This window comes from Diceros bicornis, chromosome 36, assembly GCF_020826845.1.
Source record: "Diceros bicornis minor isolate mBicDic1 chromosome 36, mDicBic1.mat.cur, whole genome shotgun sequence".
In the NCBI taxonomy this organism is placed as follows: Eukaryota; Metazoa; Chordata; class Mammalia; order Perissodactyla; family Rhinocerotidae; genus Diceros; species Diceros bicornis.
This window is the reverse complement of record NC_080775.1, coordinates 17,777,545-17,796,513: the sequence shown is the minus strand read 5'-3', so window position 1 is coordinate 17,796,513 and position 18,969 is coordinate 17,777,545. Positions and strand designations below refer to the sequence as shown.

Genomic DNA, 18,969 nt, shown 5'->3' with positions numbered 1-18,969 from the left:
TTAAAATGATTATCTAGTAATTTTATTTATAAGCTTATTTAACAAATGAAAAATATTCTCTGTATCACGTAGAAATTTTAAAGAGCGTCTACTAGAGATTTTGCGTCCCACTGGGAACAAATTTAGTAAGAGTATCTTGCACGTAAATTGAAATTAAGTAAGTTATACCCAAATTAGAGCACTTCCAAATGTAGCAGGTAAACAAATATTTACTCAACAGCAGGATTAGTATCCTGGTATACAAAGGGTGCTTACAAAAATCCGTTAAGAAGGAGATCGCATTTCTAAAAGTGAAAAATGCAAATTTAAGGAGCATTTGGGTACATTTTTGTCATTCAGACAAGGATGAGAAAGAAGAAGGGACATGGGGAGTCGTATATTCACATCTTGAACGAAGCATAAATTATTATACTCTTCCTAAAGGTAATATTTGCAAGTATGTAACAAAAGCTTTTAAAAATGTAAACACCTTTGGACCTAGCTGTTCTACTTTTTGGAATTTCTCCTAAGGACGTTCTTTAAGAACATGAACAAAGATGTTCATGGCAACATTGTTTATAATATCAAAGCACTGTTAATTACTAAAAAGTCCAACATTAACACTGGAAAAATTTCTTCATCTCTTGGTGCCTCAGTTTTGTCATCTGTAAGAAACAGAAATAATAATAGGGTTGTGAGGATCGAAGGGATTAATACAAGCGAAGCCCTTAGAACAGTGCCTAGCATACAGTCAGCACTAAATAAGTGTAAGCAATCATTATAATTAGTATTGGTCAAGTAAATTATAGTACACATGATATAAAAACTACACAGCTATTAATAGTGGATAATATAGATCTATACTTACATAGAAAGACTTCTAAATACATGTTTTAAAAAGCAGGTTACAAAATCATGTAAAATTACAAAATACCCCAAATTTTAAAAGTCTGAAAGGAAAAACATGAGTATATTATGACATGATTATCTCCCAATGGTAAGATTTGGGATGATTTTTTGTTGTTGTTTTTTATGCATTTTATGTTTTCCAAATATTTTAATGATGAGCCTATATTTCTTTCAAAAGCAGAAAAGAATTTAAAACACAACAATGTAAAAAATGTGGTATGTTAGTATCACTTTTTCTTAACATTTTGAGGAGCCAATACCAAGAGCTTGTTTGTGTTTCGTTATGACAAGCATAAAATTCTTCCAAAACATCATTCATATGTGAAGCAGAGCATTCTCTCTCAAAAACCGGTTCTTGATTACTAGGCTGACAGAATCAAGTGACAACTCGTCCAACTCAAGTTGCTGAGCAGTGTCTGGGGCACATTACCATAATCGCCCTATATCAGAGCCAAATATTTATGAAAATGCATTTGGATGTGCTTTGTGCTTCAGCAATGAGACTGAATTATTCTGTTGCCAGTAATAAACTAGTGATCAAATTGTTCAAGCCTTGATTATCCGTACGTGAGCACTGGGAAGGATGAATGAATAACACCTAATGGTCTTGATAGCATTATCCATGTGTTCTGATCTAGAAGAATGACTTTAGCTATTTGGGGCTTTATCATTAATATGCTATAAATAATAAACATTTTAAAGTGTAAAATTTTTAATATTATGTTTAACATAAAAGGCAAATATAAAAAGTGAAATGGGTTTGTATTTTGAAATTAACTTTCTTTTATTATCCCTTAAACCACTGAAACTGGAGGAGTTTCATTTTTAGTAATCCCATAGTTTTTAAAACATTATAGAGACTATGTATGAATTTCACATTAAAATGTTTCTGTAATGTTATATGTTTCCTAAATTCTATGGTTAATTTTAAAGTGTTAAATCCCTTTTTTTTGTTTAATTTTGAAAATTCTTCTTCATTAAAAAAAAAAAAAACAGAAAGTAACATGCAAATGGAGTTACTCCAGGAAAAATCTATAATTTTAAGGTTTAGGAAAAGGAATATCCTAGGAAGGTTATTGGCACCACTTTAGTTCACACCCTTATCATCTCTTAGACGAATTATTACATTCACCCCCTACTCTGTTTTTCTCCTTCCCTACTGCTGTGGACTGAATTATGTCCCCCCAAAATTCATGTTGAAGCCCTAACCCCCAGTGTGATGGTTTACGGATATGGAGACTTTTGGTAGTAGAAAAACTAGGTAATTAGGTTTAGATGAGGTCATGAGAATGGGGCCCTTGTGATGGGATTAGTGCCCTTATAAGAGCAGACACCAGAGAACTTGCTCTCTTTCTCTTCTCTCTGCCCTGTGAGGACACAGTGAGAAGGCAGCTATGTCTACAAGCCAGGAATAGAGCTCTCACCAGAACCTGATCATGCTGGCACCCTGATCTGGGACTTCCAGCCTCCAGAACTATAAAAAAATAAATTTCTGTTGTTTAAGCCACTCAATCTATGATAGTTTGTTATGGGAGCCCAAGCTGACTAATACACTTACCTATCTCCAAACCGTTCTCCACCCCCCTGCTGGAATGATTTTTCTAACACAAAAATCTGATTATGTCATTCCTTTAAAATTCTCATATGGTTCTTCAGTCACTCAGTCATTTGGTACATATTTATTAACTCCTTATGTGTGCTAGGTACCATTCTGTATGCTGGAAATACAGCAATAAAAGCTCTATGTGAGATAACCTTTTTTGGAGTATAGCTTATGGGGAACACAATCATTAAATAAAAAATTAACTGTATGATTACAAGTGTGCAGAGTAGTCTCCTGCCTTCAGGATTAAATTCTAATTCTTTAGTATTACATCCTTACCAAACTGGCCCCTGAGTACCTCATCTCTTCACATTCTTTTTTCATAACCTCTACTTTAGTCTTTCTGATGTCCCCATACTTTCCATGTCTTCAAATAAGCAACTCTTTCTGTCTTTGCTGCTCTGATTCTATTTGGATCCTATACCTTCTCTAAACCACCACTCAGATTCCACTTCCCCAAAGCCTCTCCTGACTCAGTACCTGACCAGTGACAGGCATGTAATAAATATTGTTAATTACTTGATTATTGGCCACCTCTATCGCAGTACTTAATGGTCTTATATTTGTTCCCCGTGTCTTTTACTACATAAAAACCACCCCAAACCTAGTGTCTTAGGGCAACAACAATCTGATTTTGCTTACAAGTCAGAAATTTGGTCAGAGCTCCACAGGCACAGCTTCCTGTCTTCCACGCAGTGTCAGCAGCAGTGGCTCAAAGGCTGGGATGACTACACCTGGGGCTGCAATCATCTGAAAGATTGTGCCCTTCATATCTGGCAATTGATGCTGGCAGTTGGCTGGGTCATTGGGGCTGTCAGCCAGAACTACATGGGAACTACTATGTGTCTGCTTGGTTCCTCCCAGCATATTGACTGAGCATTCCAAGAGACAGGAGAAGGAAACTGCCAGTTTCTTAAGACCTGAGCTGGGAAATGGGCACAGCATCATTTCAGTCATATTCTATTGGACGAGCAGTTGCAGCATCTACACTCAAGGGAAGAGAAAATAAAACCCACCTCTTGATGAAAGGAGTATTTTGGGGACCATCTTTGAAAGCTACTGTAATTTTGTATTGTAACTTGCTACTGGTTTGTATAGCATTAGTCTGGGACTCATTTGTCTCTATTTCCAGGCTTTTCAGAGTAGATGTTCTAAAAAAAGCTTGTTTAATGTAGTAAAGAAATAAAATACATTATGATTTAAATGGCATACTTCCATTACCAGCTGTGAGGGAGCAACAGGATCCAGACTTATCTTTTCACCATAACCAAATAGAAGAGTGGACAAAATAAAACATATGAGTCAATTGATTCCAAACATGAGACAACAGACTGGTGTAGACTGTGATCCCAAGGAGAAAGGAAACGTGCAATGAGCTCTATGATTGCCACAGCTTTCTCTTTGGAGTCAGTTTCTGGACTGTGGCCCCAGGAGGGAGAACCCCTAAAACCCAAAAGGTCTTATTGTATTGAAGAGATAAAAACCAGAGTTTGTGGAGGCCAAGGAGCTAGAAATTGGAGGACAGAATGCTAGGAGGGTGCTATGCAGAGAAAGAGCTCCAGAATCTATATAGGAATCCCCTTGAGACTTGGGCTCAACGCTAATCTTGTTGTGGGTAGGGTAAAGCTCTACAAGTCTGGGTAAAGAACTTTTAGGGAAAGAGCACTACCAAGGAACCAAAATCTGAAAAATCCCAAGCATTCATACAAGTCTAGGAATCAGTTGAGTTCTCAAAGCCAGAGGGAAGAAACCTAATTGAACACGCTGGGTGTTTAGTAAATACCCCAAAAGGGTAATATCTTAGTAGTGGGAGTAGCATAAGAGAGAAGGCACTCTAGATCTGCCCCCAAAAAAAGCTTAAGGGGCTGGCCCGATGGCATAGTGGTTAAGTTTGTGCACTCTGCTTTGGTGGCCCAGGAGTTCACAGGTTCGAACCCCAGCGCGAACTGATGCACCACTCACCAAGCCATGCTGTGGCAGCATCCCACATACAAAATAGAGGAAGCTGGGCACAGATGTTAGCTCAGAGCCCAACTTCCTAAGCACAAAGAGGAAATTGGCAACAGATGTTAGCTCAGGGCCAATCTTCCTCACCAAAAGAAAAGCTTAAAAAGTAATTCTTGGAAGAATCAAGATGACTAACATATAACTTAAGTGAAGGAAGAAGAAAGTATCAAATTTAAAAGGAAAACTCCTCCCCGCCAAAAAAATACAGCAATGAAAATGTAAAATTCTACAATAGCTAGTTTTCAATAAAAAGTTATTGTACACATGAAGGGGCAGGGAAATGTGACCAATAACCAGTAGGGCAATAAAAAGAGATGACTGAACTAACATAAGAATGTTTAAAGAGCTATTATAATTATGGTCAATATGCTCAAAGATTTACAAAAGATGAACATAATGAGGAAAGAAATAAAAGATATCAAAAAAAAAGCGAATGGAAATAGAGATGAAAATATAAGATCTAAGATGAAACTTTAAATAGAATTATTAGACACTACAGAAGAAAAGATAAATGAACTTGAAGATGTAGCAACAAAGTATACAAATTGAAGCACAGAAGAAAAAGACTGAAAAAAATTAAAAGAAACTCAATGACCCGTAGGAAAATATAAAGCAGTATAAATGTGTGTAATTAGAGTTTCACAGGCAGTTTAAAAAGGAGAGAAAAAGTGTTTTTTAAACTGCCCAAATTTTCCCAAATTTAATGAAAACTATATTCCTACAGATCTGAGAATGTAAGTGAACCCCAATCATAATCAACAACAATAAAAAAACGACACCAAGGAACAGCATGATCTAATTGCTGAAAGTCAGTGATAAGACAAAAATGTTAAAAGCATATAGAAAACAAAAAGACGTTATATACAGAGGAATAAAGATAATTACAGTAGACTTCTAATCAAACTGTGAAATATAAAAATAAGACAGTGGAACAGTACCTTTAAAGTTCTGAAATTTAAAAATTGTCAACCTAGAATGCCCTATCAGCAAAAATATCTTTCAAAAATGTGGGTGAAGACTTACATACAAAAAAAGAAGGAAAAAACCCCTCATCACCAGCAGACCTAAACAATGAGAAATATTAAAACAGACAGACAAAAAAAAAAACTTCAGGTGAAAGAAGGATGGTATCTATGATATGAATCTACACAAAGAAATGAAGACCATCAGAATGGTCATATGAGAGTACATATAAAAGACATTCCTACTCATTTTAAAATTTATTTGACAACAAAAATAACTATATTATGGGATTGATAACATAGGTAGAAGTAAAATATAGGAAAACAATAGCACAAAAGATAGGAGGAGAAAAATAGAAATATAGTGTTGGAAGAGTTCTTACATTATACATAAAGTAGTACAAATATTATTTGAAAGTAGACTGTGATAAGTTAAAAATGCATACTGTAAGCCGTATAGCAATAGCCCCCAAAGAAAATCAAACAAAGGAGTATAGATAGACAATGGTAGAAATAAATGAAAATTTTTAAAAATTCAGATAATTCCAAAGAAAGCAGCAAAGAGGACAACAAGAAAAAAAGAACAGATGGGACAAATAGAAAACAAATAGTAAGATGACAGATTTAAATCCAACAATATTAATAATTACATTAAATACAAAAGGTCTAAACACTTCAATTAAAAGGTAGATATTGTCAAATGGATTTTAAAAAATGCAAGACCCAACTATATAATGTGTTTTAAAAACTTATTTTAAAAATAAAGATAAAGATAGGCTAAAAGTAGATGGATGGAAAAAGATATACCAAGAAAACACTGAAGAAAGCTGTTGGCTATATTAATATCTGGTAAAATAAACAAACAAGGAAACTTCCCAGTGATAATGAATGACATTTCTTACTAATAAAAAGGATTCACCAAGAAGACATAACAACATTAAATGTGTATCAACCTAATGACAGAGCTTGAAAAAAAGAAAGCAAAAACTTAGAGAACTGAAAGGAGAAATAGACACATTGTATTTTTTTTTGGCTATTTTGACACTCCTCTCTCAGGTAAAGATAGAACAAATAGAAAATCAGTAATTACACAGAAGACTCAAAGAATACTATCAACCAACTTGACCTAGTTGACATTCACAATGGTCCACCCAAAAACTGCAAGAGAAACATTCTTATCAAGTGGACACAGAACATTAACAAAGATAGACAATATGCTTGGCCTTAAAACGACTCAACATAATTTAAAAGATAAATTCATATATATTTTGTTTCTTGACTAAAACAGAATTAACTTAGAAAGATAACAGAAATATATCAATAACCAACGACAAAAATATATCTGGAAAATTCCAACATATGTAAGGAAATAATACACTTCTAAATAACCTATGTGTCAAAGAAAAATCACAAGAAAAATTAGAAAATATTTTTGTGAGATGCAATTAAAGTAATGCTTTGAGGAATACTTCAAGTATTAGGTATTAGAAAAGAAAGATCTAACATCAATGACCTAAGCTACCTTAGGAAGATAGAAAAAGAGTTCAAAATAAGTAGAAAAAGGAAATAATAGATAAGATCAGAAATCAATGAAATAAAATACAAACAATAGAGAAAATCAATAAAACCAAAATTTAATCTTTTAAAAAGATCAATAAAATTGATAAAAGTCTACCTAGATCAAAAGATAAAGAGGGAAGACAGTAAACTGCCAGTATCAGGAATGAAAGAAGCAATGTGACTACAGATCTTGTAATTAATTATAGGAATTAAATGATATTAAATCAAAACATTCATAAAGAAATATTGTTTAAAAATTTTATGCCAATAAATTTAACAACATAAGTGAAATGGAAAAAATCCTTGAAAGATACAAATGACCTGAACTGGGTCAAGAAAAAACAGAAAACCTGAAGAGATATATATCAATAACAGAAATTAAATTCTTATTTAAAAACTTTCTACAATAATCTCCAGGCCCATGAATTCATTAGTTAATTCTATAAGACATGTAAGGAAGGAATAATGTCAAACTTATACAAAATCTTTTAGAAAATACACCAGGAGGGAACAATTTCCTACTAATATTATGAGACCAATATTACCCTGATAGCAAAATCTAACAAAGATATTACAAGAAAACTTCAAACAATATCCCTCATTAACATAAATATAATAATCCTTTAAAATTAGAAATTTACAGCAATACATAAAAAGAATAATACATCATGACCAAGTAGAGTTTAACCCAGGAATACAAAGTTACTTTAACATTTGAGAATCAATCAACACAGTTCACCATATTAACAGAATATAAGAGAAAAACCATATGCTAATCTCAATAGGTACAGAAATATATTTAACAAAATTCAAAAGACTTTGTGATAAAAACTCTTAGCAAACTAAGAATAAATGAGACCTTTCTCAACCTGATGAAGGGCACCTTAAAAAAACTTAGAGCTACCATTTTAACGCTGAAAGATGCTGGTATTTCTCTCTCTATATATATTAAGCAGCAATACCAGAATGCCCATTTTCACGCTACTATTCAATATTATACTGATGGTCTTAGACCGTGCTGAAGTCAAGAAAAAAATAAAAGGAATATAAGTTTGGAACTTTGCCTCTGGACCAGATGGAGTAACAGAGACTGGATTTATCCTCCTGCCTGAAACAGATAAAAAACTGGACAAAACATATGAACAACAGTTCTCAACACACTAAACATCAGGCAAGGAAGGACCGTGATCCCTGAGAGATGGGACACAAATGAAGTGAGCCTTATAAGTGCCCTACTTACTGCCTGAACAGATTTTCCAGGCCATGGCAAAAAGTCAGTCTCCTTGCAATGAGGAAAGAGAGCTGGGAGTCCAGAGAGGCCAAGGCCATTAGGGTTTGCAGGGGCAGAGTACTGGAGACACACTGAAACTCAAAAATATCCGTCAACCGACAAGACAAAATGTACAATATCTGACATCCAATCAAAAACTACCAGGCTACCTACAAGAAACCGACTTTAAACATAAAACTATATCATGGCACATAAAGATATATCATGCTAATACTAATCAAAAGAAAGCTGGAATAGCTACATTAATATCAGGCAAAGTGGTTTGAGATCAAAGATTATTACCGGAGATACAGAATGTCACTTTATTTGACCCCTTTATAAGAAAAAGGGGTCAAATAATCAAGAGAACATGACAAACCTGTATGGTTTTGTGTAAAATAACAGAGCTTCAAAGTACATGAAACAGAAGCTGATGGAACTTCAAGGAAAAATAGACAACTCCACGATTACAGTTGGAAATTTCAACTCTCCTGTTCCATAGTGATGGAATAAGTAGACAGGAAATCATAAGGCTGTCGAAGACTTGAAGAATACTATCAACCAGGTAGACTTAATTGAAATTGATAGAACACTAAATCCAATAAAAGCTGAATACACATTCTTTTCAAGTACACACGACACATTTTTATCAAGATAGATTATATTCTGGGCCATAAAACAAATCTCAAAAAATTGAAAAGGATTAAAGTTCTACAAAGCATGTTCTCTGACTACAATGGAATTGAATTAAAAATGAATAACAGAAGGATATTTGAAAGTCCCCAAATGTTTGGAAACTAGAGAACACACTTCCAACACACAAAACAAAAAAGAAACAGATTCATAGATAAAGGAAAGACTGGTGGTTACCAGAGCAGGGAAGGTGAAAGGGATTAAGAGGTAAAAACTTCCAGTTGTAAAATAAATAAGTCATGAGGATGTAATGTACAGCATAAGGAATAGTTGATAACATTGTAATAACTTTGTATGGTGACAGATGGTAACTAGACTTATGGTGGTGAACATTTTATATCGTATGTAAATATCTAATCACTATGATGTAGACCTGAAACTAATAGGAAATTATATGTCAATTACTCTTCAATATAAATAAATAAATAAGAAAGAACACACTTCTAAATAACCCACTGGTAAATAAAAATGGAAATTAGAAAGTATTTTGAATGGAACAAAATGAAAACATAATATATCAAAACTTGTGGGAAGAAGTTAAAACAGTTTTTAGAGGGATATTTATAATGTAATATAGCACATATACTAGAAAAGAAGAACGGTCTCAAATCAATGATCTTAGCTTTCATCTTAAGAATGGAGAAAAAATAACAAATGAAACCAAAAATAAGCAGAAAAAAGGAAATAATAAACATTAGAGAGGAAAGCAATGTAAAAGAAAGCAGAAAAACAATAGAGAAAATCAATGAAACTAAAAGCTAGTGTTTTGAGGAAATCAATAAAATTGATAAAACTATGTTGGACTGACGAGATAAAAAAGAGAAAATATACAAATTACCCAATTTCAGGAATGAGAGAAGTGATATCACTGTAGATGCTACAGATATTAAAAAGAGAATAAGAGAATATTATGATCAACTTTTTATGTACCCATAAATTGGATAACTTAGAGGAAATGGAAAATTCCTTCAAGGCACAAACTACTAAAGCTCATTAAAGAAATAGTTTATCTGAATAGCTCTATTTCCATTAAAAAATGTAATTTCTTTTTAAAAACTTTCAAAAAAATTAACTTCAAGCCTAACTTCAAGATTCACTGGGGATTCCAAAGGGGTATGAGGAAATTGGGGGGCCCCTCCTCCCCCCAATTTCCTCATGGGCTATCTTCATTATTTTGACAGTGATGATCATTTCATGGATGTATATGTATATATGCTAATACTTATGAAATTGTCCATTTTAAATATGTGCAGATTATTGCATGTCAATTATACCTCAATAAAGCTGTTAAAAATCACCAGAAATTATATCCTTTGCAACAATTTATATAGTTTCGATAAAAAATTTTAGATGATTGCTTAAAAATATGAGAGAAGGTAAAAAATGTTTCAAAAAAACACAGACAGCCCATTCCCCAAGAAACATATTGCCCTACCTCCCCAGACTCCCAAAATAGATAATTCTGGAACAGTTACTTCCTCTAACATGGTTTAACATCTTTTCTTGAGCAGATTGGACCAATCTGTATAATGCCGGGGTCTATAAATAGCCTTTTCATAACAAACAACAGTTTTATAATAAACATAAACTTCCTTGATTTATTATAGCTCAATTTGTGACTTCCACCTTTGACCCCTTTCTTATTATAAAGATCATATATTTCCTTTAACCTAATAACTGCCCAAGACTGAGTAACTGGATTAGCAACACTCACCAGAGGGTTGGGGTTTATGGTGATTCTGCTGACTCAGTTTGCAGCTGGTGATTCCGGAAGGATCTCTGAAAACGAAGACCTCACCAAGGAATCTGCTCCTCCCCAGCATTTACCATTCAAAGACTTTTCCGGGGCTTTCATGAATATTACAATAAGGCACAGATTCTCAAAACAGATGATTCCAATTTCAAAGGTAGTTTAAAATTTCTGGGCACAATGAAACCTGTGTGTGCTTACTGTAGGAAAGTATATAAGAAGAAAAAAGGCATCTTGACTCTCAAGTTCATTGTGCTATATCAGTGCCTATGTAGAAAATGTTCCCAAAAGGAGCATTTAAAATATTACTTTTTATATTATGTTTAGCCTAACATAATTAATGTTTACAATAGCATATGTGTATGTTTTGTTTCATTTTCATAATCAACTGTGTAAGGTCTGAAATGGTTCTGCAGGAATGAAGTTCTTATTCATAACAATATGCCTATAGAACAGAAGGATTTTACTTACAAAGACTTGACTTTCAACTGTCAGCCTAGAATAAAATTTGTATGGTTGATTCTGTTCCAGAGGAGATTCTAGATAAGCTCTAAGTAAAGATATCACTGTGCCTCAGTTTTCACATCAATAAAAAAATAAATTAATTCCAATATTCCTTCCAGACCACAGTGCTCAATTTATCATTTTCTAGATTAATATCTCTGTGTTTAGAGGGTTTTCACCCTTCACATTTCAGTTCTCATTCTTTGTGCTTGCTTTTAAATGTACTTCCATTACTCACTTCTGCTGCATTTCACAAATCCTCTCCTTCTGAATCTACCAGCTTTCTCTCTCATATTCATTCCAATTGTGATACCTACAAATAGAAAAACCGGTTAAAATCTTAAATTGCTTTTTCTTTTAAATCAACACCACCACTTCCTAGTATTGATACCATTGGTCTTATCCTGTTGAAATAACCAGACCAAGCCTGGTCAGGTTTTATCATGATGTGCTAAAAATATGTATTACCGATTGCTAACATCACTACCACTGTCACTAACGCTACCACTAACACAAATCACTAACCCTATTCAAAATTTGTTATAAAGCTATGATAATCAAGAGAGTATGGTACTGGTGTAAAGATAGACGAATACATCATTCTGGAATATATCCATACACCTACAGACAACTGATTTTTGACAGAGATACAAAGGCAATTCAGTAGAGAAAGGACAGGTTTTCAACAAATGGCGCTGGAACACTTGGATATCTATCAGCAAAAATACGAACTTCAATCTACCCCTCACATCAGGCACAAAAATTAAGTCAAAATGGATTACAGGCCTTAATGTAGAACTTCAAACTATTCATCTTCGACAAGAAAACTGGACAAAATCTTTTGCGACCTTGGAGTCAGGCAAAGATTCCTAGGTATGACACACAAAAACACAATCAACGAAAAAAATTGATAAATAGAACTTCATCAAAATTAAGACCTTCTGCTCTTTTAAAGACACTGTTAAGAGAATGAAAAGTGACCCACAAACTGGTAGAAAATATTTGCAAATCATATATCTGATAAAGGACTTGTATCCAGAATATATAAAGGACTCTCAACATTTAATAATAAGAATGAATCAGCCCACTAAGAAAATGGACAACAGATTCAAATGTTCTCTATAGCAAAGAAAATATACAATTGACAAATAGGCACATGGAAGGAAGCTCAGCGTCATTACTTATCAGGGAAATGAAAATTAAAACCACAATGAGATAGCACAACACACCTATTGGTATATCTAAAATCTCGAAGACCGACCACACCAAGTTTGGCTAGGATGTGGAGCAACTGAAATTCTCATATGCAGCTGGTGGGACTGTAAAAGGGTACAACCACTTTGGAAAACATTTTGGCAGTTTCTTAAAAAAGTTAGACCATACCTACCATGTGATCCAGTCATTCCACTCCTAATTATTTACCTAAGAAAAATGAAAGCATAGCTCTATACAAACACCTGTCAACAGATGTTCTTAGATGCTTTATTTGTACCTGGAAAGAGCCCATGTCTACACATGAATGGATAAACAAATTGTGTGGTGAATGGATAAGCAAATTGTGGTATATCCACACCATGAAATACGGCTCAGCAATAAAGGAGAATGAATTATTGATACACACCACGACATGGATGAATCTCTAATTCAGGACCAGCTACATAATTAGTGGGACACTGTAAAATGAAAATATGGGTCCCTTTGTTCATAAATTATTAAGAATTTCACAACAGTGACAATAGAGCATTGAACCAAGTGCTGGGCCCTCTGACACACAGGATCCTGTGGGACTGCACAGGTCCCACACCCACAAAGCTGGACCTGCTCAAAATAATTATCCTGAGTGAAATAAGCCTAATAGAGAAGAATATATAATGTATGACTTCATTTATATAAAATTATTGAAAATGTAAACTAATCTGTAGGGATGGAAAGCTGGTCAGCGGTTGCCTGGGGATATGCTGGGGTGGGGCAGGGTATGAGGGAGGGATTAAAAAGGAGTACAGGGAAACTTTTTGGGATGACAGATATGTTCACTATTTTGATTGTGGTGAAGATTTCACAGATGATACATATGTCAAAATTTATTAAATTGTACACTTTAAATACATGCGGTTTACTATATGTCAATTATACCTCAGTAAAGCTATCGAAAATTGCAAAACATTAATTGGCCTTTGAGAAAAATTTTTTAACAATATAGTTCATGATTTCTGATATGCAATTCTTCCTCACAGACAAAACATACACAAGTGTAAGTTAAGTAAATGCAAAAGATAATATATAATTAACTGCGAAAATAAATGACACGCTATTAGTCCAAACTATTGGAACTGGGGAAGAATAAGGATCCAATATGAGTGGAAGTGGTCAGGGAAAGCCTCTTTGAAAGAACTCGTATTGAATGCAGCCTTGAAGAGTGAATGAGATTTATACAGACAAGAAAGAAGGGAAAATAGCAGTTTGGGTAGGGTGAAAAGAACCGAGATTTGGATTAGAGGCTATCCAGATCAGTTTATGGACAATGAACAGACCTGCTTGGTTGGATCACAGTATTTCGGTGACATGTGCTTAATAAGAGAAAATGTTTGATTGGCTCCTGGCTCCTTTAGTAGAGAGCTCTGCAGACAAGATAAGAGATGAGTTTTTATCCTAAAGGCAAGGGCTAATCTGTAGATTGATAAAATAATGTTTCAAAAAGTCAAAAAAGGTTGTATGTAAAATGGTATTCCAAACTCTCTTTGCTTTCTGGACACCTTACTTTCAATTATGCTACCTACTTCAACATTCTTTTCCCTACCTCAAAATATCCCCACCTCCATTTCCTTTATTGCTGTCTCAGAAAGAAATGTCTTTTCTCTTTTTGAAACCTAATTCCTCCATCTAGTGTCTTGATCCCTTACTCTCTCACAATCAGAGGGATCTTGCTTCATAAGGTGGCCTATCCCCCAGAGGTAATCAATCTCTCCCTACCTTATGGCACCTTCATTTCGGCGAATAAACAAACAAAAACCTTATTTTGACTCTGTTGTGTCTCAAGGTATCTCCTTATTCATTCCCTTCTTCATGCTGAAACAGACCACCAATCTAGCTCTGTCCCTTATTACTTCTCTCCTAGACTACAACTGACCTGATTTCCTCCCTCCCCCCCTGCCAGTCTATTCAATACACAGCTGTTGAACTAACCTTCGAAAAGAGATTTCTTTAATATGATTTTCCTCCTCACAAGCCTTCAGAGCTCATGACCGCCTTTTAAAATAGAGTAGTTCTCAACATGTTTCTATTCTATTTTTCTCCTAATACATCTAAGATTTAGTCACATTGCACAATTCACTTTTCCTCAAGCTTGTCTGTTTTTCCTGCCCCCCTGTTCATGCAGAGTCCTAATCTGCAATATCCTCTCAAAATCTGTCAGAATCATACTCATTCTTCAAGTATTCAAAAGGGATTTTTTTTTGTTTTTTTGTGCTGAGGAAGACTCGCCCTGAGCTAACAGCTATTGCCAATCTTTCTCTATTTCGTTTGTGAGCCACTGTCACAGCATGGCCACCGACAGACAAGTGGTGTAGGTCTGTGCCTGGGAACTGAACCCAGGTTGCCGAAGCGCAGCACACTGAACTTAACCACTAGGCCACCTTGGGACAGGCCCCAAAAGGGATTTCTTGCATGAAGCTTTACTAATCCTCCAAACAAGTTACATCTCCTGACAGCTCTTTAACCTCCATTGCACTTTGCAATTTACTTTTCAAATTTATTTTACTCTGCACCTAATAATAGAATATGGCCTTTGGAGTCAGGCAGAATTTCAAAATTACTACTTATTAGCTTGTGACCTTGGGCAAGTTGGTTAATCTCTCCAGACTTCAATTACCTCATTTGTAAAATGTGAATAATAACACTTACCTGTAAAGATTGGATTAAGTCAGCGGAAGTGCCTGGCACATGAGAGGTGGTATGTACTAGCATGTCTCGGAATACATTTATTTGTATGATTTTCTTATCTACCATAAAGCACTGTTAGCTTCATGACGACAGGCCCCAAATTTCATTCATTTTGGTAGCACCTATTTGTACATAGTAAATTACTCATTTTTTACTTTTATTTATTTATTTATTTATTTTTGTGAGGAGATCAGCCCTGTGCTAACATCTGCCAATCCTCCTCTTCTTTTGCTGAGGAAGACTGGCCCTGGGCTAACATCCATGTCCATCTTCCTCCACTTTTTATATGGGACACCGCCATAGCATGGCTTACCAAGCAGTGCGTTGGTGCGTGCCCGGGATCTGAACCGCCGAACCCCGGGCCGCCACAGCAGAGCATGCGCACTTAACCGCTTGCGCCACCAGGCTGGCCCCAAATTACTCACTTTTTAAAGAGACAGGTTTACAAGTCTGTTGGTATGTGATTTATTCCTAGGATATTTTTAAAAATTTTTCAAATGTTATATTCAACTTTGTAAAAAAACATAGCCATTGTAAAAATGAGTTACATCTCCTGTCATATTCAATGTTTTAAATGAAAAATTGGAAGAGAAACTATTAACTGCAATATACAAACCCATTCTGCCACAATATTTGGGTTTTATGCTAAACATAATAATATCATAAATTTTACACTTTAAAATATTTATTCATGGCATTTTAAAATCAACTCTAAATAATAATTTATACACAAAAAAATGAATTTTCTGTGTTTAGTATGATGAGTTTTGACAAATGTATATACCTGTGTAACACCTAAATCAACAAATAGAACATTTATATTCAAAATATATATTCAAAAATTCCTGTGTCTATTCCCAGTCTATTCTCTCCACACACATTCCCAGCCCCAGGCAACAACTTTTCTGTTTTTGTCACTATGAATTAGATTTTCCTTTTCTTGAGTTTCACACAAATGTAATCACACACTATGTAATCTTTTGTGTAACTCTTCATTGACACAGCATAAAGTTTATGAGATTCGTTCATGTTGCATGTAGAGTAGTTTGTTCTTTTTCATTGCTGAGTAATATTCTACTGTATGAATATACTACAATTTGTTTATCCATTTATATGTTGATGGACACACGGATTATTTTCAGTTTGGGGTTACTATGAATAAAACTGCTATGAACATTTGTGTCCATGTCTTTGTGTGGACCTATTTTTGTTCTCTTGGTTAAATACTTAGGAATGAAATTGCTGGGTCATATGGTAAGCAAACATATGTTGATTTTTTTAAGAAATTGCCAAATTGTTTTCCAAAGTGGTATTCTTGTTAGCCATGTATGAGAATGGCAATTGCTCCACATCCTTGCTGACATCTAAAAATATTAGATGTAGTGCTATCTCATTGTGGGTTTAATTTGCATTTCTCTGATGACTAATAAGATTGAGCATCTTTGCATGTGCTATTGCTATTTCTGTATCTTCTTTTTGAAGTGTCTATTCAAAGCTTTTGCTGATTTTTAAAAATCAGGTTGTTTTATTATTGAGTTGCGAGGATTCTTTATATATTCTGGATAAATGTTCCTTGTCAGATACATGTATTGTGAATATTTTCACTTTTTAAATGGTGTCTTTGGGAGAACAGAAATTTTACATTTTGATGAAGTTCCACCTGTCTGTTATGATTAATGCTTTTTCTTTCTCTGTCATTGTACCTAAGAAAACTTTGCCTTCTCCAAGGTCACAAAGATTCTGCTGTTTTCTTCTAGAAGTTTTATAGTTTTAGCTTTTATGTTTAGCTCTATGATCCTTATCTAGTTAATATCCGTCTGTGGTGGAAGGCAAGGATCAAGGTTCATTTTTTTTCAAGTGGATATCCAGTTGTTTCAGCACCATTTGCTGAAAAGACTTACCTTGGCATCTTTGCTGAAAATCAGTTGACCACATACATACAGGTCTGGACTCTATTCTGCTTCATTGATCTACATGTCTATCCTTATGCTTATCATATGGTCTTGAAAACTCCAGTTTTATACTAAGTCTTGAAAACAAGTATGTGTGTGCTCCAACTTGGTTCCTCCTACGCATTTCTGTATAAATTTTAGCGTTACCTTGTCAAATTAAAAAAAATATATTCTGCTCAGATTTGGGGAGAACTCATAATAACAATATTGAGTCTTCCAATTCATGAACATGGAATTGCTATTTCTTTCTTTAATTTCTCTTGTCAGTGATTTATAGTTTTCAGTGTACAGGTTTTGCACATGTTTTGTTAAATTTATCCCCAAATATTTCATGTTTTTGGATGCTGATGAACATATGGTTTTATTTTAAACGTCACTTTCCAGTTGTTCTTTTCTCCCATGTAGAAAACGATTGATTTTTGTTACATTGCCCTTGTATCCTGTAACTAGTCCCAGTAGCTTTTTTGTCTATTCTTTAGGATTTTCTAATTATACAATGTCATCAGCAAATAGTTTTATTTCTTTTCCAATTTAAATGCCTTTTAAAAATAGTGGTTCATAGTTTTCATCAAATTTGAACAATTTTCAGCCATTATTTCTTCCCCAGGCGCGCCTCCGACTCCTCGTCCCCTATTGGAATGTCTTCCTCAGAATTATCTAAATTCACTGGATCAGGCTGGGCGTGCCTTCTGGGCAAAGCGCCCAGAGCCCAGATCCGGACCCGCAAGGATGGGGTCCCCCTTTCTCCCCTTTGGTGCGCTCTCTGACCGTTTCCTCTGCATGGGGATGACTCCATACCGAGGAGCTCCTGGACTAGTGTCTTTGTGGCCGTCCAGTGGTTGTCCCCCGCCCGTGGCCGGGCTCCGGTTCCAGGACAACGGCCTAACAAGGCCTAACAAGCAGCTCGCTTTCGTTGGCTTGCGCAGAATTTCTTTGCTGGATCAAGGGAGATCGGGGTTGCCAGAACGGTGCTAACACTTTGATTTTGGTGACTCAAACTGTTTCAGGCCTGTACGTGTTTTACACGGATGATTTCACCTAAATCTCACAACCCCATGAGGTAGGTTTTTACATTATCCCCAATGAGGAAACTGAGGCATAGAGAGGTTTAGTTGCCCAAGTTCCCGCAGCTAATAAGACTGGCGGAGCCTGGAATTGAGGGTTTCAATTTCAGTAATCTGACTCCAGAGCCTGCCTTCTTAACTGTGCGCTTTAAGGGGAAAGAGCTATTAGGAGAAAGCACGGGCATTTGGAGGAAGAGAAAAAAGGGAGACGAGATACAGAGTGGAGAACCGAGGATACTACCTTTCCTGCGGGAAAGGGTTCTTGTGAGCCCGATAGCTGCAGATTGCCTCTATCTGTCCAAAGTTTTCTCCTTTGGTATCTTGTCATATCCTCTTTCCTCCAGCTTCCCTCTAACATCGAACATTCTGAATATTCTGCACTGAAATCAATGCCCTTCGAACACTGGCTCCGGTGGAATCCACACAAGTGGGGTAATCCTATTGCCCTCCCCCCGCACCCCTCCAGTGCATGCCCGTCTGGCCAATGAAAGTGAACCAGGATGAGTGGGCGCTTTTTCCCCAGACGCGCCTAAGAATGAGTCTTTGGCGGGAAGATCCACTACCAGTCTCCCCATCCAGAAACTACCTTATAAGCTGGGCGGGGCAGGGCCACGCCAAGCCCAGGTGTGTTCCGTCTGTCCCGACTAAGTGCGCTAGCGAGGCGCACGTCGCCAGGGCCCAGGACGTCTGCGGCGTCCCTCTAAGCAGGCTCGCCCAGCTAGCGAGGCGGAGCGGTTTGCGGTGCGAGCGGAAACGACCCCGCCGCCGCCTTGAAAT

The 18,969-nt window shown here is 35.7% G+C and overlaps 1 long non-coding RNA gene across 1 annotated transcript; it reads right to left on the bottom strand.

Moving 5' to 3' along the window:
* Positions 1-19: 19 nt before the first annotated feature.
* On the bottom strand, positions 20-18,965 carry LOC131398952 (uncharacterized). Its single transcript, XR_009217033.1, has 4 exons — positions 18,779-18,965; positions 11,476-11,550; positions 10,698-10,933; positions 20-644 (listed from the first exon to the last, which is right to left on the bottom strand). It is a non-coding gene; the product is annotated as an uncharacterized LOC131398952 (long non-coding RNA).
* Positions 18,966-18,969: the final 4 nt, after the last annotated feature.